Source organism: Cryptomeria japonica, chromosome 1 (assembly GCF_030272615.1).
Source record: "Cryptomeria japonica chromosome 1, Sugi_1.0, whole genome shotgun sequence".
Classification (NCBI taxonomy): Eukaryota; Viridiplantae; Streptophyta; class Pinopsida; order Cupressales; family Cupressaceae; genus Cryptomeria; species Cryptomeria japonica.
Genome location: NC_081405.1, coordinates 697,479,843 through 697,491,905, shown reverse-complemented (window position 1 = coordinate 697,491,905; position 12,063 = coordinate 697,479,843).

Here is a 12,063-nt window from a genome sequence, read left to right as displayed (position 1 = left end):
ATCTCTTATAGTACCCACGACATGCACTTCTCTATTATCCATAGCATAACACCTCCCACATGAAGTGTGTACTGACAAACCTAGATCTTTCATAACCCCATAAGGCATCACATTAGCAGCTGCACCAGAATCTATCATGTAATTTTTTATCAACTTGTTATTTACTAATAGTGTGACATAAAAGGGATCTATCTAAGACGTTTCTTGATTAATAGTGGTGCCCATATAAACTTCTGGGACCCCTTGTTCTTGATCCTTCTCATCTTTTTCATTTCCATTTTTAGAAGAAGCATCTACATCTGATATACTTGAAATCAAAGACAAAATAACCTCTCTATGTTCTTTTCTTTTCAGTAGCTCTATCAAAGGTACTGAAACTTTCATCCGTGTTAAAGATTGAGTCATATAAAAAATAGTGTTAACATTAGACTCAACATGAGCTTTAACCTTTTATTCCTTCTGGTGACTTGTTCTCTTGTCACCAGTGGTCTCTGCCTTATTTCCAGTTGTATTAGTAATATTAGGTTTCGCTTAACTACTTGACTAATCACCTTTAGCCCGACTATCTTTGTCAGAAGTTTTTTTCTCACTGGACCTCTTAGGAAAAGTTTCTTTAAAAAATAGAGAATTAGGCACACCTTGACTTCCATCATCTTTGTTGCTTCTCAGATTATAGTTATGCTTAGCTTTAGCTATTGTGGCCTTAGTGAGATTCTTGACTTCCTCCTCACTAGGCCTTCTAAGATGAATCTCTTGATCTTCTATTGTGACTAAATTCAAATTGGGATGCCAATCAATTGTCAATTGCCCCTGACAATTTGCATTACTTCTTGAGTCATCATATTCACTTGCTTCATCCTCTAAAGACTCACAGTCACTATCCACAGTATACTCAAACATATTAACTGCAGGTTCATCCTCACTTCTCATGGATTCATTTAGAGATTGAACCACAACACACTGATAGGGGGAATGTGTCCCATCACATGCCATACACCAAGGGGTATTTTCCACATTATGTACATTTCCTCCCTTTAAAGGATCAGGGGTATTCTAATTTTGTGTGCCTTTTGATTTATCTTGTACATGTTTGCCATCTTTCCATGCAATGTTATATGACATATCATGCAATCTAGTAGGTCTGTCTTGCCAATTGTAGTGATGCCTCTCAGGTTACTTACTTTAGCAGTAAGATCCTTAACATCAGTTATTAATTTCTCTATCTTATCCTCTTCTTTAGAGGATTTATTTTGTTGTGGTTTTTGTTCCTGCCACAATCTTTCATTAGTCCTTCTTCCCATTTTACCTAATGCTTTTCTATTACTCTCTATAGTGATTGCAATTATAAAAGCATCTCTTAGGCTATGAGGGTTCTTATCTATGAGAATGTAAGCCATCTTAGGATCAAAGGCATTTTAATACGTGGTTAGACATACATTCTCATCTAACCTCATACATTGAAGGAGCCTATGCATTTGAAACTGTGTATTAAAATCTCTAATAGCTTCATTATCAGACTTCCTGATATTGTTAAATTCATTGAGCATGAAGCTCACATTTGTCTTATCTCCATATTGCTCTATAAAGCAATTCTTGAATTCTTCCCAAGAGCTGAAGCTATCTACAGGTAACCCTCTGTACCAATCTCTGGCATGCTCAATCAAAGATTGCACAAGCAACTTCGTGATGACATCCTCATGTGCAATTTTATAGTCATTAATTATGTCACCAAAAGATTTTAGATGTTCTTCAACACCAATAGCATTGTTCCTGGAAAACCTCTGGAGTTTATCCCCCATTTCAATAGGGACATGGTTTGGATATCCGGGAATTCCATCAAAATACAACTACCTATACAGCTCAACATTTATTGGTCTCCTTTGAAATTGGTTTCCAGTAAAGTTATTTCCAGCATTCACCCTTGGGCCTGAACCACCAGCTCTAGGATTTTGATGACTTTGATTATGGGATAGTCCATGACTGGGTTGGCTTGCTAGAATTGCATTTGAGGGAATTACTTGGGGCAACAATTTGAGATTGGTTAATAGGTGGGATAAAATTTGTTTGTATCATTGGTTGAGTATTCAACAGAGAGGCAGAAGTATGTTGGGACATACGATTACTATGATCTACAAGTGGGAAAGTTATAGTAGGATCTTTTAAATAGCGTATCTTTCTCATGAACTCAGCATTAAGTGCTTCTATTTCAGCCTTTTCTAACTCCCTTTTTAGGTCTTCATTTTCTTTCCTTACCCTTTCTACCTCGCTCTCATGCAACATCATTCCCTGGGGTCCTTCTTCACTTCCCAACACTAGGCCCACAGATCTATTCTCCACTACTTTCTACTTCCCTTTGTCAATAACAGGTCTGGTAGGTTGGGGATCACTGCGGACCTCCCTACCAAGTTGTGCTGCAAATTTAGGTGCAAAAACAATTTTTGGATCAAGGATTTCCCTAATAACAAGACCTTGCTCTTTACTCATAGGTTCTACTTGACCAAACAACTCAAGGTTTGCAATATGTCTTAATAACCTATCTCTTTCAATGAGTTTGGCTTTGGTTTCATTCTCCTTTTCCCTTTCTTTCTTTTTTCTTAGTGCAATCAATTGATGTACTCTTTGATTTAGAACCTCAATCTCCTGAGACACTTCATCTTGGTCTGGCAAGGTTTACTATTAATCAGACACATTTAGTTGGTCCATATAATTCAGGTTGATATTGCCTTCCATATTTTTGGGAATGGAACTGGCTCTATTACTTGTACTATGCCTATCTCTCCCAGAAACGCTGGTATTAGACAATTTTTGGTGAAAGGTTTGGATATCATCATTAGTGCCAAATAGGCTAGCATGAAAACCCATAATATCATGGTCAGAGTCATGAGAAGAGGCATTGGACCTTGCATATACGGGTCACTCAGAAGACTTACCCGTTTGATTACTCTTTTGTTTCCATGATTGATTAGACTGATCAGGAATAACGGTTCTTCATATAAGACCTAGTATTCCTTCTCCTATTCATCTTGCTAACCTTGTGGAGTGACTGATTTTTTCTAAAAGAACACTATTTTTTTTTTACTTCAGAGTCGCCACCCAATATCTTGGGAATAAAATATATAGTTTAACACAGTGAATCACTTACAAGACACTTAAGAATGAAACTGTTGATCTTTAGAAAAGAACAAAATAGTATTCTAAGATGCTATGAGATAGATCAAGGATTTTCTTTAGAAAGATAAGCTCAATAATTTTCAGACTAAAACCAAGGGAAACTGATCTCAACACTTTTATACAATAAGGACATAGATCTGCAATATAAGACTTATCTTATTTGACTCTCTGTAGGATTTTGCCAAGATCAAGGGCATAATGAAAAGCATAAAAAGAGAGACAATAGAATGACAAGAACAAAACTGTATTCTCATCAATATGCAAATGATCAATTGGATTAACCAATACAATGAATATAGGCCTACTTATATAGGCAAGGCCATATGGATGTATGAGCACACAATTATGACATGTGGCTCAATGAGAAAAAAGGGTAGGTAAGAAATACTAAGGGTAGGTAGGAGAAATAATATAATATTCCACAAGAGGTGGATGACCCACCGAATGTGGAGTGTAATAGCAAAATAAGACCACAAAAGGTGGAATTTCTCCTACAAGCTCTATCCCTATGTGCACACTTCCCTAAGTGTCTCAAATCCAAACTATGAAGAGATGCATTATCCTATGTTAACTTAAGTAAAGTGTAATAATATCCAAAATGAATATTTATTTACACCAACACCCCCCCTTAAGTGCAACTTAGGGGAATGAAGACTCAAGTCAACAATGCAAGATGGGTCCCGGCTACTAGGCCATGATAGGTACCCATTTACAATATGCAAATGCAAGCAAAATAATACAATGCAATCTCTCACAAATGGAGAAAAGGAGAAAACCCAGTGGGAAAAAACTCCCCCCCAAAAGAGAGATGAATGTACAAAAGACTCTCAAAGAAGAAGGACAAAACCTCAAAGAGGAAAAAGTCCCCCCCATAAGAGAGGAAGGAGAAGTCAATTGACCCCCCCTAATGACACATCCTGCACCCCCAAGAGAGCTCGCAACTACTGGAACTTACTCTCAGTGAAAGGTTTGGTGAATATGCCAGCAACCTGCTCTACTGTAGGACAATACTACAAATCAATGACCTGCTCCTAAATGAGCTCTCGGATATAGTGCATATGAATCTCGATGTGTTTGGTTCGCTGGTGCTAGACCAGGTTCTTTGAGATTGCAATAGCACTCTGATTGTCGCAATGTAGAACTATCGATCGTGGAGTGGTGAACCCAAAGTCTGTGAGAATCTGCTAGAGCCAAATGGTCTCAGTTGCTGCGTTAATAGTGCCTCGAGACTCAGCCTCAGTCGAAGAGAGAGAAATAGCATGTTGCTTCTTGCTCTGCCAACAAATGGGGCCCGAACCAAGGTGAAAACTATAACCGGAAGTAGACTTACGATCATCAAGATTGCTAACCCAATCGGAGTTTGTGTAAACAACCAAGCGAAGTCCTGTGCCTGTTGCATAGTGAATCCCATAGTGATGTGTACCTTGGATGTAATGAAGGATGCGTTTGGTGGCTTTCCAATGAAGCTCATGTGGTTCTTGCATGAAGCGGGAAACCATGCCAACTGCAAATGAAATATCAGGGCGTGTATGAGTCAAGTAGATGAGACTACCCACAAGCTGACGATACAAAGTGGCATCAATTGGTGGAGAAGAACACCGAGCCTCAAGCTTGACTCTTGAAAGAAAGGGAGTCGGAGTATGCTTACAATTAGCCATATGAAAGCATGCAAGTAGATCAAGAGCATACTTGGGCTGTGATAGTGTAATCCCGGAAGCTGACTGTGAAATCTCTATCCCAAGAAAGTAGTGCAAAAGACCCAAGTTAGTCATAGCAAATCTATCATGCAAAGCAGATTTGACCCTGCTAATGATGGATGAAGTACTCCCTGTAATGATCAAGTCATCAACATAGAGCACAAGTATCAAGTGAGAGTCATCCTGTTGCAAAATGTAGACATTCAGATCAGAATGACACCTAGTGAACCTTGCAGAGAGAAGAAAGGAATCCATTTTGGTGTACCAAGCCCTGGGGGCCTGCTTAAGGCCATAGAGAGATTTCCTTAGTCTGCAAACCAAGGAAGTATCCTAGATGAAACCCTGTGGCTGCTCCATATAAATCTCCTCATCAAGATCACCATGAAGAAAAGCACTCTTCACATCCATTTGATGTACAACCCAACCATGAGCTACAGTAATAGCAAGTGTCAAACAAATGGAGTTCATCTTGGCTACGGGTGCAAAGGTCTCAGTATAGTCAACACCTACAACCTGAGAGAAACATTTCGCAACAAGCCGAGCCTTATACTTATCCACACTACCATCCACTACAAACTTGGTCTAATAGATCCACTTACATCGAACCATCTTTCTCCCCTTAGGGAGATGGAGTAAATCCCATGTGTTGTTCCTCATCAAGGAACTATACTCTTCCTCCATAGCTTGGTCCCACTCAGGAACCCCTGATGCTTCCCTAAATGTCTGTGGATCAAAAGCGGTAGCAATGAATGCATGTGGTAGATCCTGATGCTGTGATCAAGTTCTCCATGTATCTGAAGGATCCCCAACAAGAGAACTTGCAGACTCAAGTGTCTATCAGGCCGAACGAGGTCTAGATGGAGGTGGAGAATGAGGCTCCTCAACTGCAAGTGGACCCTGCGGAGGTGTAACCTTGCAAGTCGGAGTTGAAGGAGTCTCATCATCTGAATCACTAACATCACTATCCACAATGGATGAAGGTGGAGGAGGTAGAGAGGCTAAGCTAGGAGAGCTTTCCTCAAAGTGAACACTCCTCTCAATGAACACCTCATGTGTCTCAGGATCCATCAATCTATATGCCTTAACACCCTCAGGATATCCAACAAATATGCAAGGCCGACTCTGAGGTTCCAATGCCTTGCATTTTTGTGGAGGTATGCGAGCCCATGATGGACACCCAAAGACTCTGAAATGTCTCACAATCAGTTTCCTACTAGCCCAAGCTTCAAAAGGAGTGATACCTTGCAAAGCTTTGTGAGGAACCCGATTCTGGATGTGTGTGGCACAACTGATAGCCTCTACCCAAAAGGCAGGATCAAGAGAACGTGCATGTATCATATAGCGAGCCATTTCTTTGAGAGTTCTATTCTTGCATTCTGCAACCCCGTTCTGCTATGCAGTGTATGCAACAGAATGCTGAAGATCAATACCCTCAAATGTACAAAAATCCTCAAGTCTTTTGTTCACATATTCCCTTCCATTATCTGTGCGAAGAATCTTGACCACTTTCCCTGATTGCTTCTCCACACGAGTCTTGAAGTCCTGAAATCTATCAAATACTTCACTCTTATGAATGAGAAAGTAGACCCAAGTGAAGCGGGAGTAGTCATCAATGAAGGTGAGGACATAGCGGGCCTTACTAAATGAAGGTGTTGGAAATGGACCTGCTACATCGCTGTGAACAAGTTGAAGAACTTCCAAAGTTCTCCAAGATTTCCCCTTATCAAACTTCTCCTCAGAATGCTTGCCCATGGAACAACCTGAACATACACCCTTTGAAAAACTGATTCGAGGTAGACCTATGACCATGTCTTTAGTGCTGAGTTGCTGAAGATAGCAGTAGTTGAGGTGACCAAACCGCTCATGCCATAGCTTACTTTCTAAATTTGAATGAGTAAGCAAGGCCCTAGAAGGTGAACTTGGCACAAAGTGGGAGAATGAATAAAGCCTTGAGTTGTCATTGACTTGTCCCACTGCTACCAAGGCATCATCATCAAGTTCCTTTACAACAACTAAACCTGGTGTAAACTCAACCTTTTTCCCATTCCCATAGTGAGTGATTTGGTAGATAGAGAGAAGGTTGGTAGACAAGTTAGGAACATAGAGAACATTCTCAAATGTTCCATCATCCATGTCAACTGAACATTTCCCTTCAACCTCTAATTGTGTATCATCACCTATGTAAATGTGAGGTACCTTAGATGGCTCCAATGAAGAAAACTGCTCCTTTGTAGAACCCATGTGATATGAGGCACCCGAGTCAAGTATCCATTTCTGTCAAGAACCTATTGTAGCCACAAATTCTTGCCCTTTTCCCTTAGAATGTGAGGAAGAGGAAGGAGATGAATCCTTCTTTGTGTAGGTGGAGGGCAAGTTGATGTTGTTTTTCTTAAGAAGATTAGTTAACTCATCAACTTGCTTTGCATGGCATCAATGCTCATCATGACCATACTTCTTGCAATATGCACAAGTTGGTTTATCCTTCTTAGGTGGTGTCCCCTTCTTGGAAGAGGATGAAAAATCACCTTGTGATGGAGAGGATGATTGTCCTTTTTCCTGGTGTGGCTTAGACTTAGAGTGCTTCTTCTTCTTGTTGGAATCTTTGCCTTGACTTCCTTGATTCCCTTGATTTGCCACCAAAGCCTTGGACTTTGAAGACTTGAGAAGCCCCATGTTCAACAACTTAGATTGTTCCAATATCAACATTTCTATGAAAGCATCAAATGAAGGTATAACATAGGAACTCCCCACTGTCAAACGATGAGTTTGGAAGCTAGACACAAATGCTGCATATTCTGGTGCAAGCTTGTCCAACAAGTTGAATATCAACTGAGCATCCTTTTTGTCAATTCCATAATCCTTAAGATTTTCTCTTAGCTCATTTTCTTTGGTGACATAATCTTGGATTATATCAAAACTCTTGGGATCCAAGTTGGTGAGCTCATTGTCAATCTTGTAACCTCTGATTTCTTCAACTTGACCATACAATTTCTGAAACATATCCCAAGCCTCTTTGATTGTTGTACACTTCTCAATGTGAAAAATTAGGTCATCTGATACATACTTGCGCAAAGTTCCAAAAGCCATGCAATTCTTAGTGAGCCATTCTAACTGAGCATTTGGATCAGCCTTAGGATCAGGTGGTGCTCCTATTGTTCCATCTATGTAATGCGTGAGACCTTTTTCCATTAATTTACTCCATACTTTAATTTTCCATGATGCATAATTATGTGGAGTTAAAGGTGGAAATTTATGAGGACTCATTGCAACAAAAATGAAAGAGCACAAAGAGAGGCACAATCACACAAGACACCCCCCCAAATTCACTCAATCAAAGAACCCCCCCCCCCCCAAAAAAAAAGTGATGATTTGGCACTTTATACTTAGTGCATATACAATGGGCCACTTGCAAAAAATGGCAAAGTGGACTTCTGATTACAATTTTACAACTACCTCAATAAGGCCAAAAGAGACTCAAACTGATAATGCAAGAGATCTAAACTAAGATCCAAGCACTTTACAAGTACCTAATAGGCCAAATAAGACCTGTAGCATAGGAAATTGGAAATCATCACAAACATTATAAAAACTAATCTAGCCCAATCATGAAAGCTCATTGCAATGATCTATCCTAAACACACTCAATAGAGACATGAATGCTTCCTTCATGCGGCTCCATTGTCCTTCTTTCTTCTCCAAATAGTTTTGTTGTGGATCTCACCTTCAAGTGCATAAACCTAATGTGAAAGCAAGATTGACATTGGCACAAGAGTACTCGAAGCGTGATTTGACAAAGTGATTAGAAATTTGATAATCTGATTCTTCTCATTCTCATTATTAGCCAAGATTGAAGAAATTCATCCAATTTATAGAAAAATTGGAGAGATGACAAGATTAGAATGATTCAATTCAAATGGAAATTGCAAATCAATTATGTCAATTATGACAAATTATGACAAATTATGCACTTTCTATGCAAAATTTGTTGATTGATAATTTATGACAAATTATGACAACTTCTATGTCAAAAATTAATTGATTGTCAATTATGACAAATTATGACAAATTGACATGTCATTTCCATGAATTTAGGAGAGAAATAGGAGGAAATTGAAATTAAGAATTAGAAAATTAGAAAATTAGAAAAAGAAGGAAAATTAGGAATTAAGATAAATTAGGTGAATTAATTAATAATTTGTCATTTATTAATTAATTCACAAAAAGAGGAATAATTAGCCAATTAAATGAACATTTAATTGCAATGAGAAGACTTAGGATAAATAAACAATTTATTAATCCTAGAGGAAGAAATGACACACAAGGTTAAATGATTAAATCATAAAACCCTAGAAGATGAATTAGCAATGCGAGAATGACAATTAGGTCTTGATTGAAGATAATTGATTCGATTTGATTCTGATTAATAAAGGACCAATGTGATAAATGATTTGATTGTTTGATAAATACGCCAATTGACGAGGAACAATAACTAATTAATCCAAATTGACATAATGACGACGATCGATGATAAATTTATCGCAAGATGACAAAATTGACAAGAGGACAAGGATTGATGACAAAATAGATCGCAAGACGACAGGATTGAAAATGACCACGATCGATGACAAATCGATCGCAAAATGACAAGATCGAACATGACAAAGACCGATGACAAATCGATCGCAAAATGACAAGATTGAAAATGATAAGGATTGATGACAAAACAACAAGATTGATAAGAGGACAAAACCCTAATCAGGATTGATGATGTCCAAAATGATGACAAATGAGCACGCACATTGATGCAATAAGATAAGATCGATTAAAATCATGACTGGAGAGTGTTGTCGACAAGACCAAATTCGAGAGTAAGATGAATGAAGAATGTAGAAGAATGACTCGATGCTCGCAAATGATAAAGACCAAGTGCGAATCATAGGAGAAATGTTAATATGACGCAAAAACCCTAAAATAAGGCAATGCGCAAATGTTAAAGCATGATTCCGCAAGCGTTAACCATTTTTAGGTGTCTACAAGACCAATATCTGAAAGTACAATTTCCACTCAAAATCTCTAAAATCTAATCATATATTATGAAAGTAGACAAAAAGCCATGCACTTTCAAAAAAAATGGCACCTGAAAAGGAGGTTGTATGAGCTCAAATGAGGCCTTTGAAGTTGCAGAATTGAGGGTTGGACAGGTATAGCTAAGAGAATCCAAAAATTCCAAAAAACCTGTGCACCAAAATCAGAAAATAACCACACCACTATGAAGATCACAAAATTTTGGCCCATTTCAAAAACAATTGCACCAAAAAAGGAGCAAAAATGAGCAAGATATGGCCTTTCAAAGTTGGACTGCAAAACAAAAAAGCTTAATGAAGAGGGGGTCAAAAAATTTCAAAAGTCTACTGATGTGGCGCTGACATCAGCAATTTACTGGATTAAATTTGACAGTCGTATGAACGTCGCGAAAAATTCACCTCCTTGCTGACTGGGCATCTGTACCATACGGATTGCTGACTGGGGGCAGTGACTGGGCAACTGACTGGGCGTACGGACTGCTGACGTGCGCTGTGATAGGGCGTACGGTTGTTGACCGCGGGCCAGTGGCCGCCTACCACATGGCAGGCGCGAGTCCGCCGTTTAGTGGATTGCTGGTGGGAGGAAGGCATCGCCGGAGGTGGCAGTTATCGGTGGGCCGAGAGCTGAGGGGGCCGGCAGTGGGAGCGAGGTGACCTGCGGGAGGTCTGGGCACCCAGCGGGAGGTGCACGACAGTGGCGGCAGTACACGGCGGCAGCGGGGCACGGCGGCAGCAGTGGCGGCTCTGACCTTGTAGGTATGGCCCTGCAACCTACAGGGTACTGCAGAGTATGAGGTGGTCTGTGGACCCCCAAAAACAACAAAAATATATATTTTTTTGATTGCTATTTTTTTCCGAATTTTTTTTTTTGAAAATAATTAATTTTTTTTTCGAAATCCGTACAATAATAGCCAAAATGGGGAAATTTTTTTTCTCACCAAAATAGGTCAACTTTATAGTCAAAATTCATGGAAACGGCCTCACGAATTCAATGGTGATGTCCAAATCGCTGTACGACACCCCCAAAAAATGAAGATCTCCAAATCTAAAAATTGAAGCCTCCAAAATGTCTCCAAAAAACTAATCAATGAAGCCCTATAGGCTCTGATACCATGTAGGATTTTGCCAAGATCAAAGGCACAATGAAAAGCATAAAAAGAGAGACAATAGAATGACAAGAACAAAACTGTATTCTCATCAATATGCAAATGATCAACTGGATTAACCAATACAATGAATATAGGCCTGCTTATATAGGCAAGGCCATATGGATGTATGAGCACACAATTATGACATGTGGCTCAATGAGAAACAAGGGTAGATAAGAAATACTAAGGGTAGGTAGGAGAAATAATATAATATTCCACAAGAGGTGGATGACCCACCGAATGTGGAGTGTAACAACAAAATAGGACCACAAAAGGTGGAATTTCTCCTACAAGCTCTATCCCTATGTGCACACTTCCCTAAGTGTCTCAAATCCAAACTATGAAGAGATGCATTATCCTAAGTTAACTTAAGTAAAGTGTAATAATATCCAAAATGAATATTTATTTACACCAACACTCTCCCCAACAAAGTCGCCACTTTTGTTGTTCTCCATTTTGAAAACTTTTATTTCTTCTCTTTAAAAGTGAAAGCTACTGCTTCTGTGCTGCAATGGAAGAGAACAACAAAAGTTTAAAATAAAGACAACAATATGAGGTTCCAGACTTAGGAAACCTCCTACACTTTAAGCTTATAAAAGCTTGGGCAGGTGAACCCTTTTAAGACTATTTTCTCACAAAAATATTAAATGGTTTGTAGAAAACCGGTGTAAATTCCTACAAACTTTCCTTACTGACCAATACAACTAAACCTAAATGGGAAGTTGATTTGACTTTTGAAAAGGATCACAAAATGCACCCGAAAAAACTAATAAGTAAACCATTGCCTTATCGGGGCAATAGAGTCATCTACAACAGACTGCAACCTGACAAGAGAAACTAGTACACAAATCACAAATTCCTGATCTATCAACTCTGAATATACCTGACATATACAGAGTCCTAAACTGCACCATACTTCATAATCAAATCCACACTAGAGATACTGATATCAATAACTTTATT